Source organism: Balaenoptera borealis (genome assembly GCF_965194805.1).
Source record: "Balaenoptera borealis genome assembly, chromosome: 3".
NCBI classification, from domain to species: domain Eukaryota; kingdom Metazoa; phylum Chordata; class Mammalia; order Artiodactyla; family Balaenopteridae; genus Balaenoptera; species Balaenoptera borealis.
Genome location: NC_138866.1, coordinates 56,094,657 through 56,114,218, shown reverse-complemented (window position 1 = coordinate 56,114,218; position 19,562 = coordinate 56,094,657). Strand labels below are relative to the sequence as shown.

The following is a 19,562-nucleotide window of genomic DNA, read 5'->3' as shown; positions in this document are numbered from 1 at the left end:
AGAAAGACCTTTGAAAGACTTTTGCTTTAATTTATAAATCCCATTAATTTTTACACGATTGGAAGAGTGAACATTTATATATGAGCTGATAATCTTTCTTAATATTACTGTTGACTAAAATGTGTTTTAGAACCCAAATTAAATTTTAGTTTTTTTTTTTTTTAATTACTCAACAGGAATGCTTTTGTCAGTCACTTCAATTGCATCAATTGCAAGCAAAAATGAGATAGAATGGAGTTTTCACCTCAAAGTATTTATCTTTAGTATATTTTCTATTTACTAAAATTGTTAAGGATGGTAAGGAACACTATACACAACACAATATCCACAAATTGATATCTTAGATAAAATAGACCAATTGTGTGAAGGACTCATGCTACCAAAAAGCATGCAAAGAAACATACATAATTTTAATAGGCCTATATCTATTGAGGAAATTGATTCAATAATAAGCCCTCTAAAAAGAAATAATCAGGCACAGATTGTTTTACAAATGATTTAAAGAACATTTAAGAAAATAATTATACCAATTCTCCACAACCTCTTCTAGAAAATAGAAGCAGAGAGAACACTTCCTAATTCATAATATGAGGTAAGCAAGAATCCAAATATACCACAAATGTATGAAGAAATCTCACTGAACTAGGTAGGGAAAACAGGCTCTGACCTAAGTTTGGAAATGAGTGGACTATCTAAAGTTAAAGACAAAATAAACTGTATATAAGCAAGGTACACTAGCTGATAAAGTTAAACCCCAGAGGATATTGGTTAACAATTCTGGTACTACTATAAATATATACTAGAACTGAACAATTAGGTAAATGGATGGCAGACAATTGAAGCCAGTTTTCTCACTGTTAGTGTGGGAAATTGCAGATAAGCAAGGAGAGGGGAACTAGAATGACTCATTTGGTAACGGATACGTTAGAGTTTGAGACGTCATTATGAGATCAAGTTTAGCTTAATATAAACACAGACCGTAACATACACATATATTGATAGATATACATGCATATATATATGTTAGTATAGAAGCATATATTTCCTTGCTCTGTCAGTTGAGGAAAACTGAAAGCAATGACAATAGGCAAGAAGCACACCTAGCACCTATGTCTTGGTTTCTACCACCACTCTCCAATTTTAAAAACCCATGCTCCTAAGAGAAATGACTGATATTACAAAATATACATGAGCTAGGAGAACTCATAATACCAGAAAGAAAGGAAGTATGCAAAATAACACCCACAAGGGTTGTAGTATGCCAAATGACACAGGAGACAACTGAAAAACCTCCCCAAGTTCAAAGCTCTTCAGTAATTTGAATGACAAACTAAAGTTACATTTAATTATAACCCAAAATGTAGAATAAGTACACATGAGTCCATACTGATATAAATAAATAACCTGAATAAAAATGAGGGTAAACCTACAATGTAGAAAAATTCTAAATAATTTACATAGATACTCTGTCTTCAAGGAGGCAGAACATAATTCCCTACTCCTCACGTGTGGGCTAAGAATAGTAACTTCCTTCTAAGGAGTACAGCATGAAAGAGGTAAAGAAGAGTCCCTTTACAACAAAGAAGCCTGACAAACACTATGTCAGCCAAGTGCTCAAGGTCTTCATCAACTGTTGTAAGTCATGTTAATAGTATGTGATGAAAATGGCACTTTACCTCTATGTTCTTCCTCCCAAAAGCTATAACCTTTGATTCACGGTAAGAAAAAATGTCAGAAAAATCTCAATAGAAGGTCATTCTATAAAATACCTGGCCAGGGGGCTTCCCTGGTGGTGCAGTGGTTGAGAATCTGCCTGCCAGTGCGGGGGACATGGGTTCGAGCCCTGGTCTGGGAGGATCCCACATGCCGCGGAGCAACTAGGCCCGTGAGCCACAGCTACTGAGCCTGCACATCTGGAGCTTGTGCTCCGCAACAAGAGAGGCCACGACAGTGAGAGGCCCGCGCACCGTGATGAAGAGTGGCCCCCACTCGCCGCAACTAGAGAAAGCCCTCACACAGAAACCCAACTCGCACAGAAGACCCAACACAGCCAAAAATAAATAAATTAATTAATTAAAAAAAATACCTGGCCAGTGCTCTTCAAAGTTGTCAAGGTCATCAAAAACAAGGAACATCTGGAAAACTTGCACAGCCAGGAGTACCTGAAAGAGAAATGATGAATGAACTTGAATGATGGAATGACGAATGATAGAAAATTATGAATAATGTGATATTCTGGATGAGATCTGGGAGTGAAAAGGATATTAGGTAAAATTTAAGGAAATCTGAATACAATATGCTTAGCTAATAATAATGTATTTATATTCATCTATTATTTGTAAGAAATGTACCACACAAATGTAATAATGTTAATAACAACTAAAACTGTGTTTGGGTTACATGAGAACTCTCTGTACTATCTTTACAACTTTTAAAAATAAAACTAAATCTCTTCTTAAAAAAGTAAATTTCATTTAAAATAAAACAAAATATGTTACATAATTATTTATACAGCAGCAAAGTGTTCACTGAATGGATTTCCCATAATTCATTTAAACACTTTGCTGATACTAAGCATATAGGTTTATTCCAAGTTTCACAATCCATGCATCCATGCAACAAATGTGTATTAAAATCTTTATGTGTCAGATGCTATAGTAATATTTGAGATTCAGCAACAACAACAAAAACAATAGAAATAAGCCTCTGTAAGAGCATGCTAATAACTAGAGAGGGAGAGAGGCAAAGACAAATAAAATACAATTGAAGAAGAAGCAATCAAATAAAAATAAAAGCAGATATGTTGTTGGGGGGGGGCTTTTAAAAATCCCATCATCTCCAGCCTCTTTCTCTAGCTGCTCTATGGACAGGAGAATGAAGGAGTAAGAGAAGGAAGATCCCTTAGAATTTTATTGCATTGGCCTAGGAGAGAAATTTAGGTGCTGTGGGGTTAGATTAGGATGGTAGCAAGAGACATAGTAAGGAAGGATTGGTCTCTGAATGTATTACAAGGAGAAGTCAGAAGAATTCTCATTATTTGGATGTGAGTATGAGGGAAGACGATAAATCAAGATTATTTTTTTTTTTATTAATGAAGGTATTTGTTGCTATAAATGTCTCTCTTAGAAATGCGTTTGCTGCATTTCATACATTTTGGTATGTCATGTTTTCATTTTCATTTGTTTCAAGATATTTTTGAATTTCTCTTTTGATTTCTTCTTTGACTCATTGGTTGTTTATAATCATGTAGTTTAACATTTATATTTTTGTGAATTTTCTAGTTTTCTTCTTGTAACTGGTTTCTACTTTCATTCCACTGTGTACAGAAATGATGCTTCATATGATTTCAAAATTCTTAAATTTAAGATTTGTTTTGTGGCAAAACATATGATCTATCCTGGAGAATATGCTGTATGCACTTAAGAAGAACACGTATTCTGCTGCTGTTGGATGGAATGTTCTGTAAATATCTGTTAAGTCCATCTGGTCTAATGTGTATATTGCTCCTGTTTAAAAATGTGCAGAGGTACTGAACTGAAATTTTTCCAAAGAAGATATACAAATGGACAAGTACACAAAAAGGTACTCAACATCACTAATCATCAAGGAACTGCAAATCAAAACCACAATGAGATATTACCTCATACCTTTTAGCATGGATATCATCAAAAAGGCAAGAAATAGCAATACTGATAAGAAAAGGGAACACTGTTTCATTGTATGTGGAAACGTAAATTTGTTCAGCCACTCTGGAAAACAGTATGGAGGTTCCTCAAAAAATTAAAAATAGAACTACCATATGATCCAGCAATTCTACTTCTGGGTATAGATTAAAAAATATGAAAAGGGAATATTAGAGAGATATCTGCTCTCCCATGTTTATTGCTGCATTTTTCTCCCAATATCTAAGATATGGAAACAACCTAAGTGCCAGTCAATGGATAAGTAGATTAAGAAGATATGGTACACATATATGCAATGGAATATTATTTAGCCATGTGAAAAAAGGACATCCTGTCATTTTCAACTATATGAATGGACTTTGAGGTCACTATGCTAAGGGAAACAAGTCAGACAGAGAAAGGTAAACTCTGTATGATATCACTTATATACAAATGTTTAAAAAGTCAACTTCATAGAAACAGACTAAAATGGTAGTTACCAGAGGCAGGGGGTTGGGGAAAAAGAGGAGATATTGGTCAAAGAGTATAAAGTTTCAGCTAAAAGATGAATAAGGTCTGGGGATCTGATGCACAGTATAATGAATATACTCTAGCTGCTGAAAGAGTAGATCTTAAATATTCTCACCACAAAAAAAGGAAATGGTGACTATGTATTGTGATGCAGGTGTTAATAAATGCTGTAATGGTAATCATTTTTCAATATACAAGTGTATCAAATCAACATGTTGTACACCTTAAATAATGAACAATGTTATATGTAAATTATCTTAATAAAGTTGGAGGAAAAAAGTCCATGAACTAAGAAGCTAAAGAAAAACACCTTATACTTTGCATAAAGGTAATTAAAATGCACAACTTTTAAGTATTTTAAAACATTTGCGTAATTGTCCTAAATGCAGAAACAAAAACAACCAGTGAGATTGTTTAATCTATTTCCCCAGAATTAGTGCGTGCATTTGAATTAGGCAACTGCATAAAACAAAAAGCCTAAAATAAAAGTGAATGAATACAATAAATGCTTAATTTTTATATAAAAGAAGTCCAGAAGTAGGTAGTACAAGGCTTCTGTAGCTCCTCCATGATTATCAGAGACCCAGTCTCTTTCTATCTCATTGTGCCAGAATCCTATGATTTGCTGATTTTAATACTCAGGTATAAGAAAGATGCTCTCACGCCATACTTGTGATCCAGTTTTCAGAAAGAAACAAGGCAGAAAGGAAGGGCAAAGAGAATGCACCTTCTAGGAAATTTTGCCAGTACATTGTCTTTAACAGCCTTATCTGAAATCTCATCACCACAATCACCTTCACATCATTTGCTAGAACTACATCACATGACCAAACCCAGATGCAATCTACTGTACAACATAGTACCTATAGTTAACAATATACTATTGTGTACTTTAAAATAAGAGGATAGATCTCACATTAAGCATTCTTACCGCACATACACACAAACAGAAGGAAGTTTTTGGAGGAGATGGATGTGTTTAGTATCTTAATTGTGGTGAAATATCACCAGTGTATGCATATGTCCAAACTCAGCAAGATGAATACATTAAATGCATGCAATTTTTTGTACATCAATTATACATCATAAAGGTTAAAAATTTTTTTAAAAAAAGGTTTCCTAACAGATGCATTGTGATCCATAAAAATTCAGAAAAAAGTTTTTACTAAGGAGGAAGAAAAGTGTATCTTCAGTAGTCATTTACCAGTATATATTGTATTCAGTTACAATGAAAATATAGTTGACCCTTGAACAAAGGGTTAGTGGCACCAGCCCCCCAAGCAGTCGAAAATCCAACTTATAGTTGGCCCTCCGTATTTAAGGTTACTCCACATAAATGGTTCCTCCTTATCCGAGCTTCTGCATCCTCAGACTCAATCAAGCAGGGATTTTGTAGTACTGAAGTATTTACTATTGAAAAAAAAAATCTGTGTGTAAGTGGACCTGCACAGTTCAAACCCATGTGGCTCAAGGGTCAACTGTATCTCTCCTTAAAAATATTTTAAGTGTCATATGTCTGTTATAGTTTTATTTCCTAATTAGTATAAAGTTTAATACTTAGTTGCACGTTTAATAGTCATTTGTGTTTCTGCATGTCTGTATTTACAAGAAGGTAAATTATGAGAAAGTCTTGAGAGACAAACCAAGGGCTGAGAAAAACAAAACAACTGCCATTTAACTTAATGGTTAGAAAAGAGCCAGTTGTAAATTCAGAGTAACTGTTCTTTATGGGACAATTTTGAGAAGAACCAAAGTATTATATGACCCACTGTAATGTGGAAAGTGTAAATTCCCTGTTACTGTCATTTGTGTGATATGAACCACTATATCTCCAGAACGACCGTGTTCAAAAGTAATTATATTATCAGAGAAAGAAAATTATTAGCACATTTGCATAAATTAATTTATTGTTTAAATAGCTGTAATGGAAAATGATGGTACTCTCAGGGTTTGTACTAAGGTAAATCATGACAGAGGAAAGGAGAATAAAATATGGCAAACTGCTCCAAAAGTAATTCATATTAGGGCTTTTCTCTGTTATACCGGGCTAAATTTCATCAGAGATTTATTTCCTTAAGTAGAGTGGCATCCCAAGGATACAGAGATTCTGAAGATTAGTTTTCAGACTTTATTAAGGTCATCTTTGAATGGAATACATCATAAATTTTTACCACTTTAATTTTTGATATGTTGAGTTAAAAACATTCAAAGCATACATGTATTGGTGAAGTAAAGCATTACAAAACAATGCCACTTCGTTTTTCTGGAAGAACTAGGGAACATACAGATAATGACCCTGAGTATGTCCTCTTATTTTCTATCATCAAAACATAATTTTGGCTGAGTGCACAGGGCATGTGCCAACATCAAGATTTAAAAGAGTGCTTTGACTTCAGCTTTATTAATAAAACGTATGTCCTTGAAATCTACTTTCTCTCTTCCTTCATCGTGGTTGTAGGCCCAATCATTTCCTGGGACAATAAAGTTTATTCTCTGCTCCCAACCCTTAGTCATAATAGGTAAGGTGGAAAACTTGAAGGAGGAGGGTCAAAAATCTGTGAGGATTCTTCACTAATGTATTAATAAATTAAGAAATTGTTTTTTGAGCACCATTCTATCTCCATAAAGATAGGGGAACATGACAAAATGAATTCAACCAGGTGTAAACCAGGATACCATAGCCAAGAAATAATGAAAATCAAATGCTCTTACAAACTCATATCTAGTTAAGAATCATGCAATTTGATCCAGAATCTTGGATTCCAAACCAAGTCAACAAACTAAAAAAAAAAAAAAAAAGCAAGTGAAATAAAAGAAACCAGCACTAGTGTAGAAGAAAATCAGGGTATTTTTGGAACAGAAATAGGTCTAAAATCTAGGGAAAATCTAGCATCATTGAGAGAGAGAAAGTGAGCCCATACGAATGGCAAATTTAGGAAATGACCAATGGTCGTTTCATTTAATTATATTTAATATTGAGGTTAAAAGAAGGAGATAGATGTTTCTAGAATTTAATGCATTGACATATCCACTTTGTGATTGGCTGCATGTTCTGTGTGCGAAAAATTCAAATATCTAAGTGCCTGTTTGCTCCACCATTTGGTAGGGATCAGAAGTATCCTCAACCCCTATTAATATGCATTACATTTTTTAGAGGATCACTTCCAATCAAAGGAAAAAGCAAAAATATCAAAAGCAACAGCAACAACAAAAACCTTAATAATATCTCTTTAATCTGTAGAAGTCTATTAATTTAGTAATTTGTACAAAGTTCTTCATTATCATTTATTATTATTTAATATAGGCTTTAAAAAAAATCAAATATAGAGGGCATAAGAGATTGATTTTCCCATGGGAAACAGGAGAGCCTGAAATAATAAATTTTCAAAATAGGTCTATTTAATGTTCCAATTTTTATCCTGATAGCAGCCCAGCAAGCAACCAAGAAGAGATTATTCCTTCCTGGAGGTAGCTGCATTCAGTGACGAAACTGTCTTTCTAATGTGTATAGACCACAAAGAGGTGGAGGAGGTAGATTAAGAAGTCTTTTTGTCATTTTTGGAGGAAGATGTTCCAATGTGCAACAATAAAAGACACCAATAGATGATAGGAAGTGAAGAGGGTCCACTGAATATCTTAACTATCAGTGTATTGTTGAATTGCTTTTGTGATTAAAAAAATACCGTTGTTAGACTGTAAACGATTAATAAAAGTAAAAAAAAATGATACAGAGTAGTTTCAAGGGGCACCACATTGTAGCTCAGGTCAGTTGGTCAGAGTCGAACAGTAATAACAACCTTAAAAGGTATCAACAGTGGTGAGACATGATGTGTGGCCTTGAGCTGGGGTCAAAGGCCTGATATAGTCAATCTGCAGATGTGGAACACACACGGGAAACACCTAGTGCAATGAGATCTCCTCCACTGGGAGATAACCTAGTAAACTTTTGGCGGGAGTCACAGGTCTATCATACAGTGGTAGCTCAGTTTATAGTAGTGGATATGTTGCCATGTCTAGTACGATGATTGATCTAGGCAGTAATGGTCACAATCTGAGGAGTGCAGGCTTGATCAGCAGCTTGTTTCTAGTCAGTTGCATCAGAAAATGATATTTTACCATGGACATCCACATGAATTACCCAGGTATTTATATAAATAGCCATGATTCGTTTCCACATTTCATGCCCCCAAAGAGCAGTGTCCACAATTTGCCAGTATTTTATTTTTCAAGGGCAGATCAAATAGTGAGGCAATTGGGAACAGCCCAAGAATCAGTAGAAAAATATACCAAGGTTAATCTAAGGGAGTATTTGCCAGAGTTATGAGATGGCCTTAAGTTCTGCCCAATGAGTGGAGTAACTACGTCTGTTTTGGGTTCTGCTCAGCTGGTACTGCAGCAGAACAGCTTCAGCAGCCCGGTGGGCACGACTGGTCCTTAGCTTAGCCAAAATCCTTCAGTGTTTTCCTTTGCTCTTAAGCACAACTTGTAAATTTTTGGTGAAACCTGGACATAATGTATCAAGTAGTAAGACCCAAGGTAATTGGGTTTTTAATGAGGTTTTATGATAAACTGGTTTGTTGTTGGCATGTTCAGTGGTTGCTTTAGCATAGGTGCCTGGGGCTTAAATTTCCTGTAGTATGTTTGCTTTCTTTTTTCTTTCTTCCCTGTTGTCTTAAGAATTTCCTTAAGAAATTCTTTATTCCCGTCTTACCCCTAGGTTCTTTATGACCTTTTTTTTTTTTTTCCTTAGATTCCATATGTATGTGTTAGCAACAGACCTACTAGAGAATGGACTTGAGGACATGGGGAGGGGTAAGGGTAAGCTGTGACAAAGTGAGAGAGTGGCATGGACATATATACACTACCAAACGTAAAATAGATAGCTAGTGGGAAGCAGCCACATAGCACAGGGAGATCAGCTCAGTGCTCTGTGACCACCTAGTGGGGTGGGATAGGGAGGGTGGAAGGGAGGAAGACGCAAGAGGCAAGAGATATGGGAACATATGTATATGTATAACTGATTCCCTTTGTTATAAAGCAGAAACTAACACACCATTGTAAAGCAATTATACTCTAATAAAGATGTTAAAAAAAAAAAAAGAAATTCTTAAATAGTGTCTGTGCCTTTCGGCTCTCTGAGTAATCCACTGTTAACACATTGGAACCTTGTTGATTGGTGGCAAGCTGTAGGGGGATGGGAAGGATTCTATTATCTTACAACTAAATCTTAGTTGTTCATGGGACCTGAGTTACTTCATAGAGTTTTCAGGCCCGATACTCCCTTTCCTTTTGGCCCCTCATCTGGGCCAGCTGATAAAAGAGCCTGAGTGCTCCCTCCTTTGGCCCTAGGCTGCATGTGCAGGAGAACCATCAACTCAGTCCTACCCTCTAACCACAGTAAAATCCCAGCCAGTCTCCTTTCCTTGCCATCTCAAGCTATTTCTAGACCTGCTTGGAAGTCAGCCTTGTTCCTCCCAGAAAGCCTCATTATGTTAGTAATAGACCTTTACCTACCCTCTTGGTGCATGAGTGGTGTCATCAGTTTTGATATCCACGCCAAATTTTATGTGATGTGACTATCACATTTCTTTGAAGTGATCACAACATGAGGGGATGTTAACTTAATCACACCCTATAAAACCTGAAAAGCTATGATTTGTACACACAAACACACACACACACAATAATAGCAATCCCTGAAATATTACATGAATTTGATTGTCTGCTCAATCTTGGTACTTAGCCATTTCCCATGAAAAATTAGGCATATGGAATAATTGAAATAAATTCTCCCATTAGAAGGCCCAGTTTAATCAAAATGACCGTGGTTTGCTGAACGTTGCCCCCCCAGAGATGTCTATATCCTAATCGCCAGAACCTGTGAATATATTATCTTACTAAGTAAAAGGGACTTTGCAGAATCTTGAGAAGGGGAGATTATCCTTCATTGTCTGGGCAGGTCCAATGCAATTACAAAGTTTTTATAAGAGAGAGGCAGGAAGATCAGAGTTAGAATACATAAGAATGGAAGTAGATGCCAGGGAGAGATTACACTATACTGCAGACTTTGAAGATGGAGAAGGGCCATGAGCTAAGGAATGTAGTTATTCTCTAGAAGCTGGAAAAGGCGAGGAACACTGTCTCTACTACAGCCTATAGGAAAACACCTGCTTGCAGATCCGTTTTTTTACTTCCAACTTCCAGAACTTTAAGAGAATAAATATGTGTTGCTTAAAGCCACTTAGTGTGTGGTAAAATTTGTTAAGGTTGCAATAAGAAGTTAATATAGTGGCAAAAGGAAGGAAATGAGCTGATTATTTCCCCAGTGTTGCCTACAGAAGAACATGTTGATTTACTACTGAAAACTGAATCCTAAGAGCTACTCTGGCTTGCGTGGTTTCCAAAGCCTGGTTAAATTTTCCTTCATTTCTTTAAGCTAGCTCATGCCCTTATAATGAAATTGATTTTTTTTTTTTAAACATCTTTATTGGAGTATAATTGCTTTACAATGGTGTGTTAGTTTCTGCTTTATAACAAAGTGAATCAGTTATACATATACATATGTTCCCATATCTCTTCCCTCTTGCATCTCCCTCCCTCCCACCCTCCCTATCCCACCCCTCTAGGTGGCCACAAAGCACAGAGCTGATCTCCCTGTGCTATGCGGCTTGAAATTGATTTTTAATCAAATCAACTATGTTGTTTTGAATTGCCCACATTTAAAAAACAATAAATATATAATTTATTTTCCTGGACAGTTTCTAAACTCAAATGAGATAAAGCAAGCAATTTGCTCAATGAAAGATGGCCACTGTTACATAAACAAAGATGTCTCAGTGTAACATAAAAAAAGGAATAGTATAACACTGACACTTTGAATTTCCCTTCCTGAATCCAATATTTATCATTTCCTTCTTCCTTAAAGGTAGTCATTAACCAGATTTCAAAAACTGCAGTTATGATTTTGCTTGTTTCTAACCTTATATAAATTGAATTATATAATATACATCTATTATCTAGTTTTTTCACTCATAATAATGTTGGAAAATTCTTCCATGTGAATATATGCAAGTAGATTTCAATTATTTTTATCATTGTGTAAAATATTTCATATAAATAAGCTGTAAATTATTTATCTGTTCTTTTACTGATGTACAGTGTAGTTTTTTCTAGCTTTTGGCCTATATGGATAATGCTACTATCCACTCTCTCATGTGTATCTTTTGGCAAACATATACATGCATTTATGTTAGCTATATTCTCAGAAAAAATATTTTTTAGATCAAAGGATATTAATGTATTAACATCAGTAGATAATGACAAACAGCTTTCCAAAGTGACTATATAAAATCCCATTTCCACCAGCAATATATAAGATTTCTAATTTGTCCATATCATCACCAATATTTCTTAATTTCAAGCATTTTAATTTTAGCCTATCTGGTGGGTAAGTAGTGATATATCATTATGGTTTTAAATTTGCATTTCCCTCGTTAGTAATGAGCTTGACTAAACTTTCATACTTTCATTGCCTATTTAAACATTCTCTTTTGTGAAGCCTGTTCAAGTATTTTGCACATTTTCTCTGTGGATTTATCACTGATTTGTAGGAGTTCTTTCATTAGGTATATGTTTTGCAAATGTCTTCTCTGATCTGTGCTTTTCCTTTTACAAATGTTAACTCTATTTTTGATGAATATAAATTATTAATTTAAACCTAATTTGTCAGTCATTGCTTTATGGTTATACATTGTGTTCCCCATTTAAGAAATCATTCCTTATTCTAATGTAAAGGAGATATCTATTATCTTCTATAAATTTTGTTACTTTGCTTTTCTATTTAAATCTACACTCTACTTGTAATTAAATTTTGGTGTGAGATAGGATTGTGTGAAAAAGAATTAACATAACAGGTCTGTTTGCTCAGTCCTCACATGTCTTCAAAGCTGCCTGGAACCATCATGATCCCTTGGTCAACTCCCAAGAATGTGCTCCTTGGAAGGTCCTTTATGTTAATGACTGATGATTCTTTACATCTGGAATAATAAGTTGTGCCATATCAACTTATCAGTTTTGCTTTGCACAAACACCAAGATCGATAATGTGCACTAGTTTTCATTTTGGGGTTCCTATGTTTCAGTTACCATGGCTGGTCACATAACAGGATATGCTTATGTGACCAGCCTTCCATCAACACCCTGGGAAGGGACACTTTTCATGTGTCCCAGAAAGTCACAGGCCAGAGATAAATGCATTCTATCCAGTACCAGAAGTGGAAGAACATGGAAGCCTGTATGTTATTCCTCAGAAGTTTGCCCAATGCTTATCTTTTTTTCCTGTTTCTGTTGTTCTTTATCTGTTTGCTTATCATATATATATAAAACCTGCTATCAATTCTTATGAGTCCTTGGATCAAATCATCAAGTTTGAGTATGGGGGTGAGATTACCAAAACAAGCCAAGATTTACTGTCCTTTGTATAGACATTCAAATGACTCAGCACCATTTATTAAAATACCATTTTTCCCCAATGTCTCTGTCCTAAATTAAGATTATGTATAAGTATTGGGCTGTTAGTGTACTCACTAATTCTTTTCAGTTGACCTTTGTCTATCATTTATTCAATGCCACATCATCTTAAATACTAAGTTTTGTTAGTCTATAGAATGTCTTCTTAACTTGTTCTTGAGGAGGGAACACTTCCAAACCCATTCTATGAAGCCACCATTACCAATACCAGATAACAATACCACAAGAAAAGAAAACTATAGACCAATATCCTTGATGAATATCAGTGCAAATATTCTGAACAAAACACGGGCAAACTTAATTCAAGAACATATGAAAAGGTTTATACACCATCACCAAGTGGGATTTATCCATGGGATTTAAGGACAGTTCAACTTATGCAAATCAATAAATTAATACATCATATCAATAAAATGAGAGATAAAAATTATGTGATCATCTCAATAGAGGCAGGAAAAGCATTTGACAAAAATATAACATCTTTTCATGATAAAATCCCTTAACAGATTGAGTATAGAAGGAACAAACCTCAATGTAATAAAGGTCATATACTACAAACTAACAGCTAACATTATGCTGAATGGAGAAAAATTGAAAGCTTTTCCTCTAAGATCAAGAACAAGACAAGGATGCCCACTCTCACCACTTCTATTCAGTATAGAACCAGAAATCCTGGCTAGAGCAATTAGGCAAGACAAAGAAACAAAAGACATCTGAATTGAAAAGAAAAAGTAAAATTATCATTATTTGCTAATACATTTTTATATACAGAAAATCTCAAAAAGTCAATCAAAAAAATGGTGGTAACTAATCAATAATTTCAGTAAAGTTGTAGGATACAAAATCAACATACAAAAATCATTTGTGTTCTATACACTAACAACAAAACATCTGAAAAAGAAATTTTAAAAAAAGATCTCATTCACAATAGTATCAAAAACAATAAAATAGGGGGCTTCCCTGGTGGCGCAGTGGTTGAGAATCTGCCTGCCAATGCAGGGGACACGGGTTTGAGCCCTGGTCTGGGAAGATCCCACATGCCATGGAGCAACTGGGTCCGTGAGCCACAATTACTGAGCCTGCGTGTCTGGAGCCTGTGCTCTGCAACAAGAGAGGCCGCGATAGTGAGAGGCCTGTGCACCGCGATGAAGAGTGGCCCCCGCTTGCCACAACTAGAGAAAGCCCTTGCACAGAAACGAAGACCCAACACAGCCATAAATAAATAAATAAATAAATAAATTTTTTTAAAAAGATGCAACATGGGTAGCACATAACTCCTTAAAAAAAATAAAATAAAATAAAATTTTTAGAAATAAATTTAACTAAGAAAGTGAAAGATCTATGCGAAGAAAACTATGAGACTTTACTGAAAGAAATCAAAGAAGACACAAACAAATGAAAAGACATCCCATTGTTCATGGATTGGAAGAATTAATATTTTTAAAAAGATTCCATACTATCTAATGCTTCTACAGAACCAATGTAATCCCCATGAAAATACAGAGGCATTCTTCAAAGAAAAAGAAGAAACAATCCTAAAATTTGTCTGGAACCAGGAAAGACCCTGAATAGCCAAAGAAATTCTGAAGAGAAAAGAACAAACCTGGAGGTATCACACTTCTGGATTTCAAACTACACAACAAAGCCACAGTAATAATAACAGTATGGTATTGGCACAAAACAGACATATAGACCAATGGAATAGAATCAAGAGCCCAGAATTAAATCCCAGCATATGCAGTCAACTAGTAGGGAGCCAAGGACATCCAGTGGGAAATGAATAGTCTCTTTAACATATGGTGCTGGGAAAACTGGAGAAACACAGGTAGAACTATGAAATTGGACTGCCATATCAGAACACTCACAAAAATTAACTTGTTGTGGATCAAAGACTTAAACATAAGACCTGATAACATAAATCTTCTAGAAGAAAACATAGGGGAAGAAGATACTTGATATTGGTCTTGGTAAAGATTTTTTGAACATGATGCCAAAAGTACAAACAACAAAAGCAAAAATCGGTAAATGGGACTACATCAAACTCAAAAGCTTTGCACAACAAAATAAATAATTAATAAAATGAAAAGACAATCTACAGAGTGTGAGAAAAATTTTGCAAATCATATATTGAATAATGGGTTAATAACCCAAAAAAGGAACTTATAGAACTTAACAACAACAACTCGTCACAGAAACAATCCAATTAAAAAATGGGCAGAAGAACTAAATAGACATTTTTCAAAAGAGGATTATCAGTATGACCAACAGGCACATGAAAACAGGCTCAACATCACTAATCAACAGGGAAATGTAAATCAAAACCACCTCAGGTGAAATATCACCTCACACCAGTTAGAATGGTTATCAAGAAGAGAAGAAACAACAAGTGCTGGCAAGGATGTTGTGAAAAGGGGGTCCTTATACACCATTAGCAGGAAAGTAAATTGGTTGAACCACTGTGGAAAATAATACGGAGATTCCTTAAGAAATTAAACATAGATCTACCATATGATCCAGCAACTCCACTTCTGGGTATATACCCAAAGAAAATGAAAACAGAATTTCAATTTCATGCATTCCATGTTTATTGTAGCATTAGTCACATTAGCCAATATATGGAAACAACCTAAATGCCCACCAAAGGAATAATGGATTAAAAAGATGCAGCATACATACACAATGGAATATTATTCAGTTATGAGAAAGGAAGATAATCCTGCCATTTGTGACAACATGGATAGACCTTGAGCACATTATGCTAAGTGAGATGTCAGACAGAGAAGGACAAGTGTTGTATGATATCACTACTATGTGAAATCTAATAAAGTCAAATTCATAAAAAAAAGAGAATAAATTGGCAGTTACCAGTGGATGGGTGTTGGGGGATAAGACTGGTGTTGTTTAAGGGTACATATGTGCAAGAAGTAGTAAATAAGTTATCAAGATATGATACAGAGTATAATGAATATAGACAACAAATATCATACTGTAATTGTGTAATATGATAAATATTGCTATAATGACAATCATACTACAACACCTAAATGTATCAAAGAAACATGTACACATTAAATTTACACAATGTTACATGTCAAATTTATTTAATTTTTTTTTAAAGAAATTCGCGTTCTTTTATTTATTTATTTATTTATTTATTTATTTATTTATTTATTTATTTATTTATTTATGACTGTGTTGGGTCTTCGTTTCTGTGCGAGGGCTTTCTCTAGTTGCGGCAAGTGGGGACCACTCTTCATCGTGGTGTGCAGGCCTCTCACCATTGCGGCCTCTCTTGTTGCGGAGCACAGGCTCCAGACGCGCAGGCTCAGTAATTGTGGCTCACGGGCCCAGTTGCTCCGTGGCATGTGGGATATTCCCAGACCAGGGCTCGAACCCATGTCCCCTGCATTGGCAGGCAGATTCTCAACCACTGCACCACCAGGGAAGCCCTATTTAATTTTTTAAAAAGTACAGTTGACCCTTTACATCAAGGGTTGAACTGTGCAGGTCCACTTATAAGCAGAGTTTTCAGTAGTAAATATTACAATACTACACAATCTGGGGTTGGTTGAATCCATGAATGTGGAACTGCAGATACAGAAGAAACAAGGATATGGAAGAACTGCATATGGGAGGGCTGGCTATAAGTTATATGTAGACTTCAATTGCATGGAGTGTCTTTACCCTTAACTCCCCCATTGCTCAAGGGTCAACTGTATTTGGATGCTTCCTCTCTTTATTCTCTAGAAATATTTGCATGATTTTGGAATTATTTTTCTCTTAAATATTTGCCAGAAATAATGGGTAATATAATTCTGTTATGTAGTTTTATTTGTTGGAAGATTTTTAAGTATACATTCAATTTTTTTAAAATAGCAAGCTATTCAGGATTTCTATTTTCTCTTGTGTGAGTTTTGATGTTGCATAATTCAAGCAATATGATAAAGTCTAAATTTTTCACATTTGTTGACATTCAGTTTTATCTTTTTAATATCTCTCGCATTTACAGTATTCTCCCCTTTTTTATCTGAGATTGGATATTTTTGTCTTCTCTCATCTTTCTTGATTTGTCTTAGAAAGTGTAAGTATATTTTATTAATCTTTCCAGAGAGCCATTTGTTTTGTTGATTTCCTCTATTGTATTATTTATGTCATTACTTTCTGCTCGATATTTATTATTCCCATTGTTCTAATTTCTTAGAATTTAATTTGCACATCATTTTCTTGAGATGGATGCATAACATTTTGATATCTTAGACTTTTTTAATTTTAGTATATGGATTTACAGCCATTAGCTTCCCTTAAAAATTGCTCTAGCTGGGTCCGACAAATTGTGTTTGTTTGTTTTCCAGGTAAATATATTTTCAAATATCCATTGTAACTTTTTTCAAGCAATATTTAAGAGTACATTGCCAGGGCTTCCCTGGTGGCGCAGTGGTTAAGAATCTGCCTGCTAATGCAGGGGACATGGGTTCGAGCCCTGGTCTGGGAAGATCCCACATGCCACGGAGCAACTAGGCCCGTGAGCCACAACTACTGAGCCTGCGCGTCTGGAGCCTGTGCTCTGCAACAAGAGAGGCCGCGATAGTGAGAGGCCCGTGCACCGCGATGAAGAGTGGCCCCCGCTTGCCGCAACTAGAGAAAGCCCTCGCACAGAAATGAAGATCCAACACAGGCAAAAATAAATAAATAAAAATAAATAAAAGAGTACATTGCCAGATATATGGAATTTTCTATCTGATCAAAGACAATATGATGTAAGATTTTAGCCCTTTGAAATGTATTAAGACTTTTTCTATGGCTCAGCATTTAGTCAATTTTAAAAACCATTCGATGTATTCTAAAAATAAATTATACTGCAATTGTCAGCACAGTGTTTTATATGTGTCTACCGGATCATGTTTGCTCATTGAATTGGTTAAACTTTCATGATGTTTGCTGTTTTGTATGATTCTTACATCAGGTACTGAGAGTGGTGTATTAAGATCTTACATTATAGATTATTTTATTTTTCTTTGTAGTTACATCTTTCTGATGAGTGTATCATTAATCATTATCAAATTACCCTCTATTTAGCAATGCTTTTCTATTACTGTCTATTTTGTCTGATATTATTCTGGCTTCAAACTTTGCCAGGGGCTTTGACTATATACTTAATGTTTTTCTTTAGCCTTTCATCTCAATTGTAATTTTTTGAGATAATATATGCACTATTTATACTACAAGGCTAATTTTAATGAATGCGACAATCTAAAACATTATAAAAATATAATGCAAATATCCTTCCCAATTAGATAATAATATATTACTTATTTATCCATTTTAAGTATGTTTATATATCAATTTTTTCCAAAGATTAACCTTATCCTGCATTGAACTATCTATAAATTAATTGGTAAAATGCATTCCATAAATTTATAAAATATGAATACCTATTGCTATTTTGCATCGATTGACAGCTGTATAGAAAAGGGAAACTGAGTTACAACTCAATTTTTGAAGGACATGTTAATGGAATCTTGACTAGATGAGGAAACAAAGGTGGATGGGAAATAAAAACAAAAATAAACAAATGGGACCTAATGAAACTTAAAAGCTTTTGCACAGCAAAGGAAACCATAAACAAGACCAAAAGACCACCCTCAGAATGGAAGAAAATATTTGCAAATGAAGCAAATGACAAAGGATTAATCTCCAAAATTTACAAGCAGCTCAATAGCAAAAAAAACAAACAACCCAATCCAAAAATGGGCAGAAGACCTAAATAGACATTTCTCCAAAGTAGATATACAGATTGCCAACAAACACATGAAAGAATGCTCAACATCATTAATCATTAGAGAAATGCCAATCAAAACTACAATGAGATATCATCTCACACCGGTCAGAATGGCCATCATCCAAAAATCTAGAAACAATAAATGCTGGAGAGGGTGTGGAGAAAAGGGAACACTCTTGTACTGTTGGTGGGAATGTAAACTGATACAGCCACTATGGAGAACTTTATGGAGGTTTCTTAAAAAACTACAAATAGAACTACCATACGACCCAGCAATCCCACTACTGGGCATATACCCTGAGAAAACCATAATTCAAAAAGAGTCATGTACCACAATGTTCACTGCAGCTCTATTTACAATAGCCAGGACATGGAAGCAACCTAAGTGTCCATTATCGGATGAATGCATAAAGAAGATGTGGCACATATATACAATGGAATATTACTCAGCCATAAAAAGAAATGAAATGGAGGTATTTGTAATGAGGTGGATGGATTTAGAGTCTGTCATACAGAGTGAAGTCAGAAAGAGAAAAACAAATACAATATGCTAACACATATATATGGAATCTAAGGGAAAAAAAAAATAGGTCATGAAGAACCTAGTGGCAAGATGGGAATAAAGACACAGATCTACTAGAGAATGGACTTGAGGATATGGGGAGGGGGAAGGGTAAGCTGTGACAAAGTGAGAGAGTGTCATGGACATATATACACTACCAAACGTAAAATAGATAGCTAGTGGGAAGCAACCACATAGCAAAGGGAGATCAGCTTGGTGCTTTGTGACCACCTAGAGGGGTGGGATAGGGAGGGTGGAAGGGAGGGAGACACAAGAGGGAGGAGATATGGGGATATATGTATATGTATAACTGATTCACTTTGTTATAAAGCAGAAACTAACACACCATTGTAAAGCAATTATACTCCAATAAAGATGTTTAAAAAAAAAAAAAAAGGATGGAGTCTGAACACAGTGAGTCTGAGAGAGAGATGCTGTGATAACGTGGTTAAGAAGAGCTGCTTGAGGCAATGTAATCCTAACACTGGAAGGGTACGACA

At 35.1% G+C, this 19,562-nt stretch overlaps 1 long non-coding RNA gene across 1 annotated transcript in view; it reads right to left on the bottom strand.

Annotated features, from left to right (window-relative positions):
* LOC309624987 overlaps positions 1-19,562 on the bottom strand; it is a 223,894-nt gene that overhangs the window by 123,236 nt on the left and 81,096 nt on the right. Inside the window, exon 2 of the long non-coding RNA XR_014242282.1 lies at positions 2,087-2,162. This is a non-coding gene — a long non-coding RNA (uncharacterized lncRNA). The remainder of the gene's footprint in view (positions 1-2,086; positions 2,163-19,562) is intronic.